General features: G+C 41.4%; 1 protein-coding gene across 7 annotated transcripts in view; it reads left to right on the top strand.

Annotated features, from left to right (window-relative positions):
• The window catches only part of Cfap20dc (CFAP20 domain containing), a 235,166-nt gene that overhangs the window by 74,605 nt on the left and 148,106 nt on the right, over positions 1-12,455 (top strand). The gene's annotated exons all lie outside the window — the stretch shown is intronic.

Below are 12,455 nucleotides of genomic sequence, written 5' to 3'. Positions count from 1 at the left end.
CTGTGGCCATGTGTGTTTTCTCCATGATGTTGAAGGTAGATAAACCCTACTGGGAGAAAGAAAGAAGTCTGTACTGTGACCACCTCAAACAGACAGATGAACTGTGACAAAGCCCAACATATATTCTTGATAAAGACTCCAAAAATTAAGATAAGGGAAGGATCGAGGAAGGACTTTGTATATCATACTTGATAGTGAAAGACCAAATGCTTCCTTCCATGCCTTATCTTGCTATCAACTTGACATACTTGGGAAGAAGTAACCTCAGGTGAAGAATTGCCTCCATGAGATTGTGCTATAGGTGTGGGGGAGGGAAGGGAGGCGGCACTTTCTTTACTGCAGAGGTGTAGGAGGGCCCAGGTCACTGTGGACTCTACCATCAGCACAGGGGAACCTGGTCTGTATAAGAAAGGTAGCTAAATGGGAGCCTGGGAGCAAACAAGCAGCATTCCTCACGCTTTGTGCTTAAGCTCCTGCCTTAAATTCTTGCCTTAGCTTCCTCTGATGGAAATAGAAAAAAGAGAAAAGAAGGAACAAAGGCTACATCATGTTCCAGCAAAGCACACAAGGCAGAATTGTTTCTCTTTTCTAAAAAGGGCAAAGAGTGCTCAGTGAGTTTAAACTTCAAGAGAAGTATACAGAGAAAACTGACAAAATAAAAGTCCTCTTGGTAAATGTACAGAATTGGAAGGATCAGATAAAGACAGAACCATTTTGTACTTGCCTTGGAATTTCATTCCATAGCCACATTACTCCAGACTTAAACATGACACTATGTATTTTCTCATGTCATTTTGCAATCTCACTATTTCTGTATGCTTAGGCCTCAAATGTGCATTAAAGTTAGTAATTTTTAGATCATAATAAGGAAAAAAATCATAGTCATCACCACCACTTTGGCTTCAAGGACAAATGATTCTGATAAAGGAATTCAGTCAGTCTTCTGAAGTACAGCATCAGTTCTGTAAGCTCCTCCCGGCCGGCCGAAGCCAACATCCCCCAAAGACTTACACAAAGAGAAGGAAAGTGCAAGGGTGACTCAATAGACAGGACCTCCACCCCTCCTGGAAGGTGGCTGCCATCCACTCAAATTCCTACTGAGCCTGCCAGGGTGAAAAAACTGTCAATCAAAGATGATGATATAAAAATGAACTGAAGATTGAATTGAAAAGTAATTCTCTTTTCAAGTGGTTTGCAAATCTAGCCGTTAAGTTAGAATGAATGTGGCTAATGACCATAGCTGTGAGAGCTATGTACCTGCTGATCACTGGAATATTATTGCACATTAGCTTGAGTTTTCTGTCGTCTCCCCATTCATCTCCCCGACGTGGTCTCATTACCTTTCCTACTGTGCCGCTGACCCTTAGCTATGAGTGCTTGCTTGAGGTTGTCGCAGCGGTTTAACTTACATGTATTTTTTTAATGCATCTTTAGGTACAAGAGGGGTAATGCCTCTGTTTCTTCTTTCTCTTTTTTTGTTAGGTCCCAGGAGGTTTTAAGTGGTGGAAATCAAGCCTGTATTACAAGTAAAGAGCTGCTTTATAAGCAGCCTTCCTTACAGCAACTAAATTGCCCCCAAAAAAGCTTACTCGCATAATGAAGCTTTGAAGTAGTCACACATAGGCATTTATATTCTTTCTCTCATGAATGACTAATTTTATTTTTTTTTTTAAAGTAGCAACTCAGCTTGCTTTCAGAACCATTTAAGCTTAGCACATGATTTTGTTTTCCTCCAAAACCAACGACTCTTGATTATGAGATGAGGAAGGTTTGCATATTGATTTTTGCAGACAGTGGCTAAGCTCCTGTCACATTGAGAGGCCTAGTCCTTAGCTGGGCACGAGATCTTATGAAGATTCTCTCCAATGTCAGAGCCACAGTGGCTAGGTCTAAGAGATCTGTTTTGTGTAGAGTGAACCCTAGCCTCTGGGTGGGGATGCTCATGCTGGACGGAGCCTGTTGTCTACTTCCCAGTGAGCCTCCCAGCTCAGTAAGTCACCTCTCCTGGTACTCCTACAGGATGCATGGAAAGATCTACTGTGGTAGAGAAACAACTCTTTCTTTGTGTTTCCATACAGTTCTATAGAATACTCTATCTGGACTGCCCTTTCCTGTAGATGTGTATGTGTGTGATTCCTGCCTTCAGCTCTGTCCAGTGCCATCTTCTTCAAGATGCCTTACTAACTGACAGATATTTTCCATTCATGTCACTCTCTGTTGTCTATTTTTCATAGCACTTGTTAGGAGATGGATGACACACTCTATAATTGTTTTTATTTCTTACTCTTTCCCCTGTTAGAACACATGCTTTATACATCTGCCTGATGCTTGTCACTGAGGAAGCACTCAGTAAATAGAAGAGCAAACATATAATCTTGGTAGGGTTTTAAAAGAGGAAGCTCACCAAGTAAATTCAGTTAGATTAATTAAAGCTCCCGAATCATCAGTGTAATGACCGTGATAACCAGGTATAGCACTCAGGCACATACAGGAAACACACCGACATGGAAGCCTGTGGTGACATCTACACTCATTTTTTAACCATAAATTCATTGCAGTCGGATCCAAGAATCCATGATTTACAATCCAAGGACTTACAGTCCATGACTCACACTTTTCATTATGGAAGATGGGATTGGTTACTGATAGAGAACTTTGTAGATATGAATGATCCACTTAAACTTAATTATTAGAAAACTTAAAACCCCCAATCCACAGAGCTTATTAAATAACCCACAGAGAAGCAACTCAGTGAAGGTTAGGCCTTGGGAGATTTTCTTTGTCTGGCCACTGCAGGCATCTTTCATATATTCTCTAATGCAGTCCCAACACCTCTCTTATAAATTCTTACCACCATCTACCTTTTACAAGTGAAGAAATTAAAGTATGGAGATTAACTGATTTCCCAGAGTTGTTAAAATAACACATGGTAAAGCAGGATTTGAAGCCAGAAAATCTTGCTTCAAAATGATTAAAAAGAACAAGTATGCAATATTTCTGTGTGTGTATTGTGTATATGCAAATGAGTACATGTGTGTATATATCTACATGTATACATGTGTGTAGAGGCCAGAGATTGATAGTGCATGTCTTCCTCAGTCAGTTTTTTATCACGTATTTTGAGATAAGATCTCGTGGAACCTAGACTGGCTGACCAGCAAGCTCCAGAGATATGCTGATCTCTTCTATTCCCACCTGTGCTAGGATTATAGACACATGACCATACCTTCTGTGGATCCAGAGTCGTGTCGTGTGTTCCTCCTGCAAGCACATTAGTGACTTAAGCCTTTCCATCCCCCAGTGTGACATATTTCTGATACAGTTAGTTGGCAGTAGCTAGTGTGAACTCATAACTGAAAACTAACATGTACAAACTAACTCAAGCCAGTACTGATGACTGAATTGTCTTTCCCCAAAATTGAAGAAGTCTGTCCGACTTATTCTTGAACACTGGGAACTTGACAAATCACTGAGCCCTAAGGACAGATATCTCTGAGGAAGTTAAAGTTAGTGCTTTCTCTAAACTCTAGGATAATGCCAAATTCTATAATCCTATTTAAATTCAATAAAAACATGACTGTCAGATGATAAAACTGAAATGCGTAGAACTGCATGTTACTCACTTACAAAAATACAAAATGTCCATCCTTTTATGGCCTATAAAATTGCTCATGTACTGATGTGTAGATCAGAGGGCAAAATCGAAAAATAGTAATAGAAGTAAAAAGCACACGGTAGCAAGTGAAAAGAGATGTGCTTGTTTTTAATCTGGAAATCTGAGACGTCATCTAGCAGGATATGGCATTTCAAAACAAATTCTGATGAATGATTATAATTCACATTGGCAAAACAAAGAGCAAAGGGGATTTCTCCGAGAAGTGAAGCTGCTGAGGAATGGTGGATGGTGCCATATCATCTGGACTTGCCTCTGCAAAGCAGCTACAGGAATGGTAGACTTTGTTGCAAGCTTGCTTAGGCTGGTTACAGCTGGATGCCAAGGTCCCTGGAAGTGTCCCTTCAACTTTGGGGGCTAGAAAATCTGGCTATGTGCTCCTTCTTCCATCCATTAAAGAAGTGCATCCTGTGGGTCTGATGGATGTGTCTCCAGAGGCCATGGTGGAACAATGTTGGCATTGATAATACTTCTTACCTGTCTCAGAGGCCCTGATAGAATAGTGTTAGCACTGGCAATGTCTTCTTCCACTGAGATTCCCTCCTTGGCTTTTAATCTCCTGATTCCCTTAGTCCTGATTAATGGCATCACTTCTCAAGACGTTCATACACTTTCCTATCTCATATTCTACACTTGGGGGTGTGCTTCTGAAAGAGAGAGCATAACACAGCCACGTTTATGAGAATAGCCCAAAAGATTGGAGTGCCAAAGACTCATAAGAGTGATAGACTTCAGCCAATGTTTACTTATAAGTTGAAGGATGTAAGTGCTAAGACAGAAGAATCTAGTCACTGCTACAACTTTCTAGTCCTTTCTAAATGTACTTTGTTCAGATTTTAAAAAGGACGTCTCCATACAGTACCCCCAGGAGCATCTCTCACCAAAGAGAGATGTCTGCGCATTTATTTATTTGTGCTTAGGTTATATTTTTCAAAAAGTCTATGGATCCTTTGTTTATGGTAAGTGCTTCTAGACAGATCAGAGCACACTCTACAGAAGCACTTCATTAGGATTTTTTCTGTGGTAAATACAGTGTGTTTGTCAGAAGGTCAGTAGTATTTACAGACACCTTTGACCTAGTCGCTCTTGTTTTCTAGAATTCTATAATAGTGAAGGGAAATGAGTACCCACCTGCTGCCTTCTCCCTTCCTCATAAGCACTCAGACTTTCAAAAGCACAAATCCAAGTATCCTGGCTAATTTTATGTCACAAGACACAAGCTAGAGTTATTTGGGAAAAGGGATCTTTAATTGAGCAAATGCCCCACATACGTGTCCTCTGGATGAGTTTCTTAATGGCTGATGTGGATGAGTGGGCCAGCCCATTGTGGGTGGTGCCGCCTCTGGGCAGATGGTTCCTGGAATATATAAGAAAGCGGGCTGAGCAAGCCATGAAGAGCAAGATAGTAAACAGCATTCATCTCTGGCCTCTGTTCCAGTTCCTGCCTCCAGGTTCCTGCCCTGACTTCCTTCATGCTGGACGGTGACAGGGAATTGTAAGATAATAAACCCTTTCTCTTCCAGCATTGCTTTTGGTCATGGTGTTTGGTCAGAGCAATGGGAACTCTAAGGCACCAAGCAACTGCTCTTCTTTGGAATTGTCAAATCGACTCGTAAATAGGTTAGCCTTATTCCTCTTGTCTTGCCCTTTTAGGCTTTAGAATTCCAGGCTCCGACACGTGCTGGCTATGAGACCCTGATCAGATTTTCAGTGTCTCTGAGCCCCTCACTAGTGGTAAGCAGTGAACCCTGAATCTCATTCACAGGACTAGTGGGAGGAGTACATGAGCAGCTCCGTAGAAATGATTGGCAGGTTGTGGCACGTGATAGGAATCTCCATGTTTCTCTTCAGCACCATTCATTCCTGTTTATAGCTGTAGACCTAGAAATTCTCACTCCCGTGTAATAATGAAACAAAATGAAATAAAAAGGCAGAACCAAAGCGTCTTTATACACTGATGACGTGATCACGTGGCAAACCCTCAGGGGTATACAGACAGCAGCTGAGCACACAAATGAATGCAGCAATGTCTACCAACAAGGCCTGCACACCAAAATCAATTGATCTCTCTATACCAGCAGCAAATGGACACAATATTAAATTACAGATATTTCCAATTGTGTAAGAAGTACCAAGTACCCAAAAATCCTTTTTAAAAAGATATATGTAAGTTATAAAATGCAAACTACAAACAATATGAGAAAAATTAGACACGGTCTAAGTAATGCAGATAGATGTATTTCTTATGACTAGATTGGAAAACTCAATATTGTTTTTCCAAAATAAACCTTTAGATTCAATTTAATATAACCAACTAACTAACTTTAAATATGGTAACTAGACAGACAGGAGTTCCTAAAAGTTAGAAGTTGTGCTAATCAAAAGTAGGTACAGAAACAAAGAAAAGATGAAACAAGCCTTAAATAAAACCAAAGACTTACAGTTAATCTATAATAATCAAAAGCATATGTTATTGGCCTAGAAAAAAAAATGAACACTAAAAAAAAATGTTGATTAAGGAATGGTCTAAAAATAGATCCACATAAATGTTTGTGTGATGTCATAGGAGTGTGGCTTTTCCTCTAGCATTCCCTGTATTAGTAGCATAACCCCTCTCTCACCCTAGTGTTTTGAGAGATAGTATGGACCTAAAAGGTAGGGTCTTGTGGGAGGAGCTTAGTCATTGTAAGTGATGCCCAAAAGGATTAAGGCTGTTTTCATGGGACTTTGAGTTTTTGCAAGTGTGAGTTGTTCAAAGAGTGAGTCATAATCTGTTCTCTATCTTCCTCCCTCAAAATGCAGTCTTCCTTCTGATAGTGTGATGTTACCACCATCTGCCATGGGACTCTTACCACAACTGAGCTGATACAGATACCATGCCTCTCAACTCCCATAATTAGTGTAAGCTAAGAGGCCTCACTTAAAATAAAGATACATAAACTTTGATTTAAAATAAACTTACCCAGCTTCAAGCATTCCAAGACAGCAATCGAAAACAGAGTAGAGCAATATGGTCAGCTTATTTTCAACAAAGGACCATGGATTCTCCATGAGGAAAGAAAATTGAAGAAATGTTAATGGGACAACTGAAAAAAAGAAAGAAAGAAAATAATCTCTGCATCACATACAACACAGAGCAACTAATTTGGGATATTTCTTAGAGTAAATGCAAAGTAGTGAGCCTTGAAAGATCTCAAACGAAACAGAAAGGTGTGCTTTCAAGTTTATACTAGACAAGTTTTGGGTTTTTTTAATGTGGAAAATAAAAGTATGTAATTATAGACAGGAGTTCCTAAAAGTTAGAAGTTATGCTGACTAGTATAGCTCTTTGGAGCCTGATATAGCTGTTTCCTGAGAGGCTCTGCCAGTGTCTGACAAATACAGAGATGGATGTTCTCAGCCAACCATTGGACTGAGCACAGGGTCCCCAGTGTAGGAGCTAGAGAAAGGACCCAAGGAGCTGAAGGGGTTTGCAGCCCCATAGGAGGAGCAACAATATGAACCAGCCAGTACACCCAGAGCTCCCAGGGACTAAAGCATCAACCAAAGAATACAGATGGAGGGACCCATGGCTCCAGCCCCATATGTAGCAGAGGATGGCCTACTCAGTCATCAATGAGAGGAGAGGCCCTTGGTCCTGTGAAGGTTTGATGTCCCAGTATAGGGGAAGGCCAGGACAGGGAAGCAGGAATGGGTGGGTTGGTGGGCAGGGGGAGGGAGATGGGACAGGCGATTGTTAGATGGGAAACCAGGAAAGGGGATAACATTTGAAATGTAAATAAAGAAAATATCTAAGAAAAAAAAAGAATTTGTGCTGATGAAAAGCAGGTACAGAAACAAATGCAAAGAGCAGACGTGTCTTCACGTGTGATACTTCAGATGATCTTCCAGGCAAAGTTGTACTTCAAAGACACCAATGAGAAGTAGGAATGAAGGGGCTGGGCTGTGGCAGAGTGACAAGAGTGCCTGCTTAATGTGCACCAGATCCTGGGTTAATCCCCAGCGCACATGCTTTTGTGTGTGTGTGTGTGTGTCTGTGTTTGTGTGTCTGTGTCTGTGTTTGTGTGTCTGTGTATCTGTGTGTGTCGGTGTATGTGATTATTGTGATATATTACATATATATATATACGTATATATATGTGTGTGTGTGTGTGTATATATATATATATATATATATATATATATACATTATACAGATCATTGTGCATATGTTTGAGAACTTTAATAATTGCATAAGGGCAGAGTGGGGCTAGAACAGCTCAGTTGGGAAAGTGCTTGCCACATAAATATGAAGACCTGAGTTAGATCCCCAGTGCCCAGAGAAAAGCCAGTTGAGGTGGTATGCACTTGTAATACCAACACAGATGAAGCAGACAGTGAGGATCAGTGATGTCTGAAAGTCAGCCAGCACATGGTAATCAGTGCATCCTGTATCCCACAAGAGACTCTATCTCATAAACCAAGGTAGACAGCTGAGAAAAACACCCAGGCTTGACCTCTGGCCTCTACATGCATGTACACACACACACACACACACACACACACACAAATGTTCAATATCATTAGTCACAGGGAATTCAAATAAAATCATAGCAAGTGTTTCCCATTGAAGCTGGCTGAAATGTTAAGTTCTAGTGACCTCAAAAAGATGAAAATGTAGAAACCCTGCACTAACTTTAAAGAGATGTTTCTGTCAGCTTAGTGAATCAGTGATCCCATTGCTAGTTATGTACCAAGGAGACATGAGTTCTTGCTCACCAGAAGGTACCGCAGGCATGTCCAAAAGGCTTGAGTTATCAAAACTCAAAACTGTTGATGACAAGTAGCCTTGGTTTCTGTTGCTTCTGTTCTTGCCCTTGCCTTTCGCCATCTGGTTGTCTCTGGTGTTAGCTGGTCTTGCTGTCTCTGAATGTGGCTTGTCCCTCCTGCAAGCCTCTCTGTCAATACTCGTGGGAGACCAGCTTTCTCCGGGAGGAATTTAGGTATGAAGAACTGTGGTACAGGGTCAGCTCTGGGATGAAGATAGAAACCAGAAGGATCCTGTCTCCAGCTGATCTTTGGTTCCTGTGTCCTGATGGCTCTGGAAGGGTCCCTCTTGGGTCAAGAATTTGAAAAGATGTGGTGATCTTACCTGCACTCACAGGCTTGTCTGCACTCCTTGGAGGCCAGCTCTCTTCAGGCGCTATTTGGGTATGGAGCTCTGTGGCAGAGGATCGGCTCCAGGCACAGACAGAAACCGAAGGCTCCTGTCCCAGGCCACTCCTCTGTTCCTGTGTCCTGAGGATTCTGGGCAGGTTCCTGAAGCTGGAAGCAACCCAGATGTCCCTCAATAGAGGAATGGATACAGAAAATGTGGTACATTTACACAATAGAATACTACTCAGCTATTAAAAACAATGACTTCATGAAATTCACAGGCAAATAGATGGAATTTGAGAATATCATCCTGAGTGAGGTGACTCTTTTACAAAGGAACAAACACAGTATGTACTCACTGATAAGTGGATATTAGCCCAAAAGTTCAGAATACCCAAGATTCAATTCATAGACCATATGAAGCCTAAGAAGAAGGAAGACCAAAATGTGGATGATCCAGTGTTTTTTAGAAAGCTGAACAAAATATTCACAGGAGGAGATATGGAGACAAAGTGTGGAACAGAGACTGAAGGAAAGACTATCCAGAGACTGCCCCACCATGGAATCCATATCATATACTGCCACCAAACCCAGACGCTGTTGTGGATGCTGGGAAGTGCTTGCTGATAAGAGCCTGATATGGCTGTTACCTGAGAGGCTCTGCTAGAGCCTGAAAAATACAGAGGAGGAAGCTCGCAGCCAACCATTGGACTGAGTTTGGGGTCCCTGATGGAGGAGTTGGAGAAGGGACTGAAGGAGTTGAGGGGGTTTGTAGCCCCATGGAGGGAGCAACAGTGTCAACAGGCTGGGCCCCCCAGAGCTCCTGGGGACTGGACCACCAACCCGAGAATACACATGGAGTGACCCATGACACTAGCTGCATATGTGGCAGAAGATGGCCTTGTTGGATATCAGTGAGAAGAGAGTCCCTCAGACCTGAGGATGTTTAATGCTACAGTGTAGGGAAATGCCAGGGCAGGAGGATGGGAGTGGGTGCGTGAGGGAGCACCCTCATAGAGGCAAGGGGAGGAGGGATGGGATAGGAGGCTTCCAAAGGGGAGACCTAGAAAGGGGAAAACATTTGAAATGTAAATAAAGAAAATATCCAAGAAAAAAAATGAGGGAAAAAAAAGATAAGGGAGAGTGCTAGGGAATGACTTTGTTTCTATAAAGAATAAAATTTTATTCACAGGGTGTTCCCTGTAGAAATACAAAAATAAAAACAAAAAAATAAATAAATAACAAATAAATAAATAACTCAAAACTGGAACCCACTCAAATACTCATCATAGGAAAATAGATAACCTGGCTGATTCCTAAACTAAACTCAGCAATTTGAATGACCTATTGCAATGAGGATGCATTTTAAAATCTTCATATTAAGTGAAAGAATCAAATGCAAAAGAGTCTGTTGTGCACAGTCCAGCCTGTAAGAAGAGGCCAGCAGAAGGAGCTCATCTAGGACGGAGACCATGGGAAGCAGGCCTAACCCCCCACCGGCCGAGAAGTGTCTCAGAGACCAAGAGGGGACTTCTAGAATAATGGCTATAATTTCTTTGGAGGGGTAATAAAATTAATTTGTACACTTACCAAAAGACACTGAAATTTGTGTCTGGGTGGCACAATGTTACCCTAATAAGGAAGTAATGGTCAGTGGTTAAGAGTACTTGCTGTTCTTGCAGAGAAACAAAGTTTGATTGCCAGCCCCCATGCCAGCCAGTTCACAGTGGTCTCTAACTGCAACCTCAGCAGATCCAGTGCCCTTTTCTGGCCTCTGTGAACACTTCACTCATGTGCACACACACAACACACAATAAATCAAATAATGACAATAAAAATTAAACATGACACCATAACTACTTTATGACTACTTATAGTGAAGGGTAGGGTATAGGTCCTATAATAGCTCCTTACTATTGCATTGTGCCACAATGGCCGTGTGATTGGCTCTTGCCTAAGCCATCTACTTCCTGTTCCTCCTTTACCTCTCCAGTCTGAACCACGCACTTGCTGCTGTCTGAAACAGGCAATTTCTCATTATCTAATTTAGAATCTTTTATTTTCTTCATTCCATTTTTGATAACTTTCTTTTTTTTTTTCTCTTTCAACATCTCCACTTGCCTTTTCCACCAGCAAAGAAGTTCCAAGAGACTGGACACTTTGTCCTTCTAAGCTTTGTGACCCTGGTGTGTCCCCTAGCATGTCACCTGGCTCAGCAGTTATTGAATGTATCAATAAATACATGAATACTAATGCCATCCCATATACCAGTGTTGGGACTGGATGCTGCTGTTTGGACTGCAGTCCTTAATCCAAATTGTAGACAATTTCAGTGTTTCTTCTCCACAAGCAAAGCAGACCTTTAACCTGGATCACATAAGGTTTGAGCTAGCAAGGCACCTCTTTTTGCTCCTTTTCCTTTGCAGCCTTTGGGGTCCCCATCTCCTCCCCAGGTGCAGCTTACCAGAGATGGTACTGGAAATTATCCCTGATGATAGCATTTGATCTAGTCATTCTTGTTCCTCACATCTATTCTCTCCCTGTTGCCAACAGAATAACACACACAGACTGTTTGAGGGAGGATATATCATTTAATTCAGTGATTTCAAAATGTCCTTCTACCATGGTAGAAGGTACATCATGGTGGCCCAAGAAGCAGAGGCTGCCAGAGTCCTGCTGGACTCCACCTTTGCCTGTGGTCTTCTCAACCTTAGCTCCAAGCCCACATTCAGAGGCACTTCTCCCTTCTCAGTTGGGCCTCTTTAGAAATGCCCTCACTTACAACTAGAGCCTGCCTGTGTATACTACGTAAACTTGAACTTGCACTGAGGTTGGTCCTCCACTGCTGGACACCGTTAGAAAGGCGTTTATGCTCACATGGTGCTTTTCTCTCTAAAACACATATGTTTCTGTACCACTACAAGATGTAACACAAAAGTAACGTTTAAAAGGATGATATGGAAGTTCGAATATATTTATTCAGGTCAGTTGTATACAGTTGAAGTGAAGGAGAGACCACAACATTGATGTGAAAGACCACGTGAAACACTCGAGTTACTGCAGTTGAAGTTTAATCCTTAGCTCAGATGAGACCTTGGGAAGCTTTCTAACTTTTTAAGTTAAATGATGTTATCCTTTAGTGAAAGAGGAATGGACTTGGGTGGTGGGGGGGGTGTCTAGAGTGTACTCTAAAATCATCTCATGTTATATTTAATGCTAGATATCTTTCCAAATGATATAGGGACTACTTTATAGGTAATAATGAGATTATAGGTATTTTATAGGAACTAATGAGATTAGTAAAGCAGAGAAAGGGAGGAGGAGGCATAGAATAACTATAGAGTGGACTATACTGGGTGTTCGTTTGTTGCTTTGCTTTGGGGTTTTGTTTTGTTTGAGACAGGGTCTCATTATATAGCTCTGGCTTGGTTGGACTCACCATGTAGATCATGTTAGCATCAAAGTCACAGACATCCTCCCATGTGTTTAAAAATAGTTATACTATAAATATTAACAATTACTTAAATGAAGTGTCACCTTGAGAAGTTAATCATTATTGAAGAGTGGGTGTGTAAGACATCCATAGAGAAGTTGCTAACATGGGGGTAGCCCTCTATTTTCAGGTAAAAGAAAAGGTTTTAAGAAA

Source organism: Mus musculus, chromosome 14 (assembly GCF_000001635.26).
Source record: "Mus musculus strain C57BL/6J chromosome 14, GRCm38.p6 C57BL/6J".
NCBI lineage: Eukaryota > Metazoa > Chordata > Mammalia > Rodentia > Muridae > Mus > Mus musculus.
The sequence above is the reverse complement of the archived record's forward strand: the minus strand, read 5'-3'. Positions and strand labels throughout refer to the sequence as shown.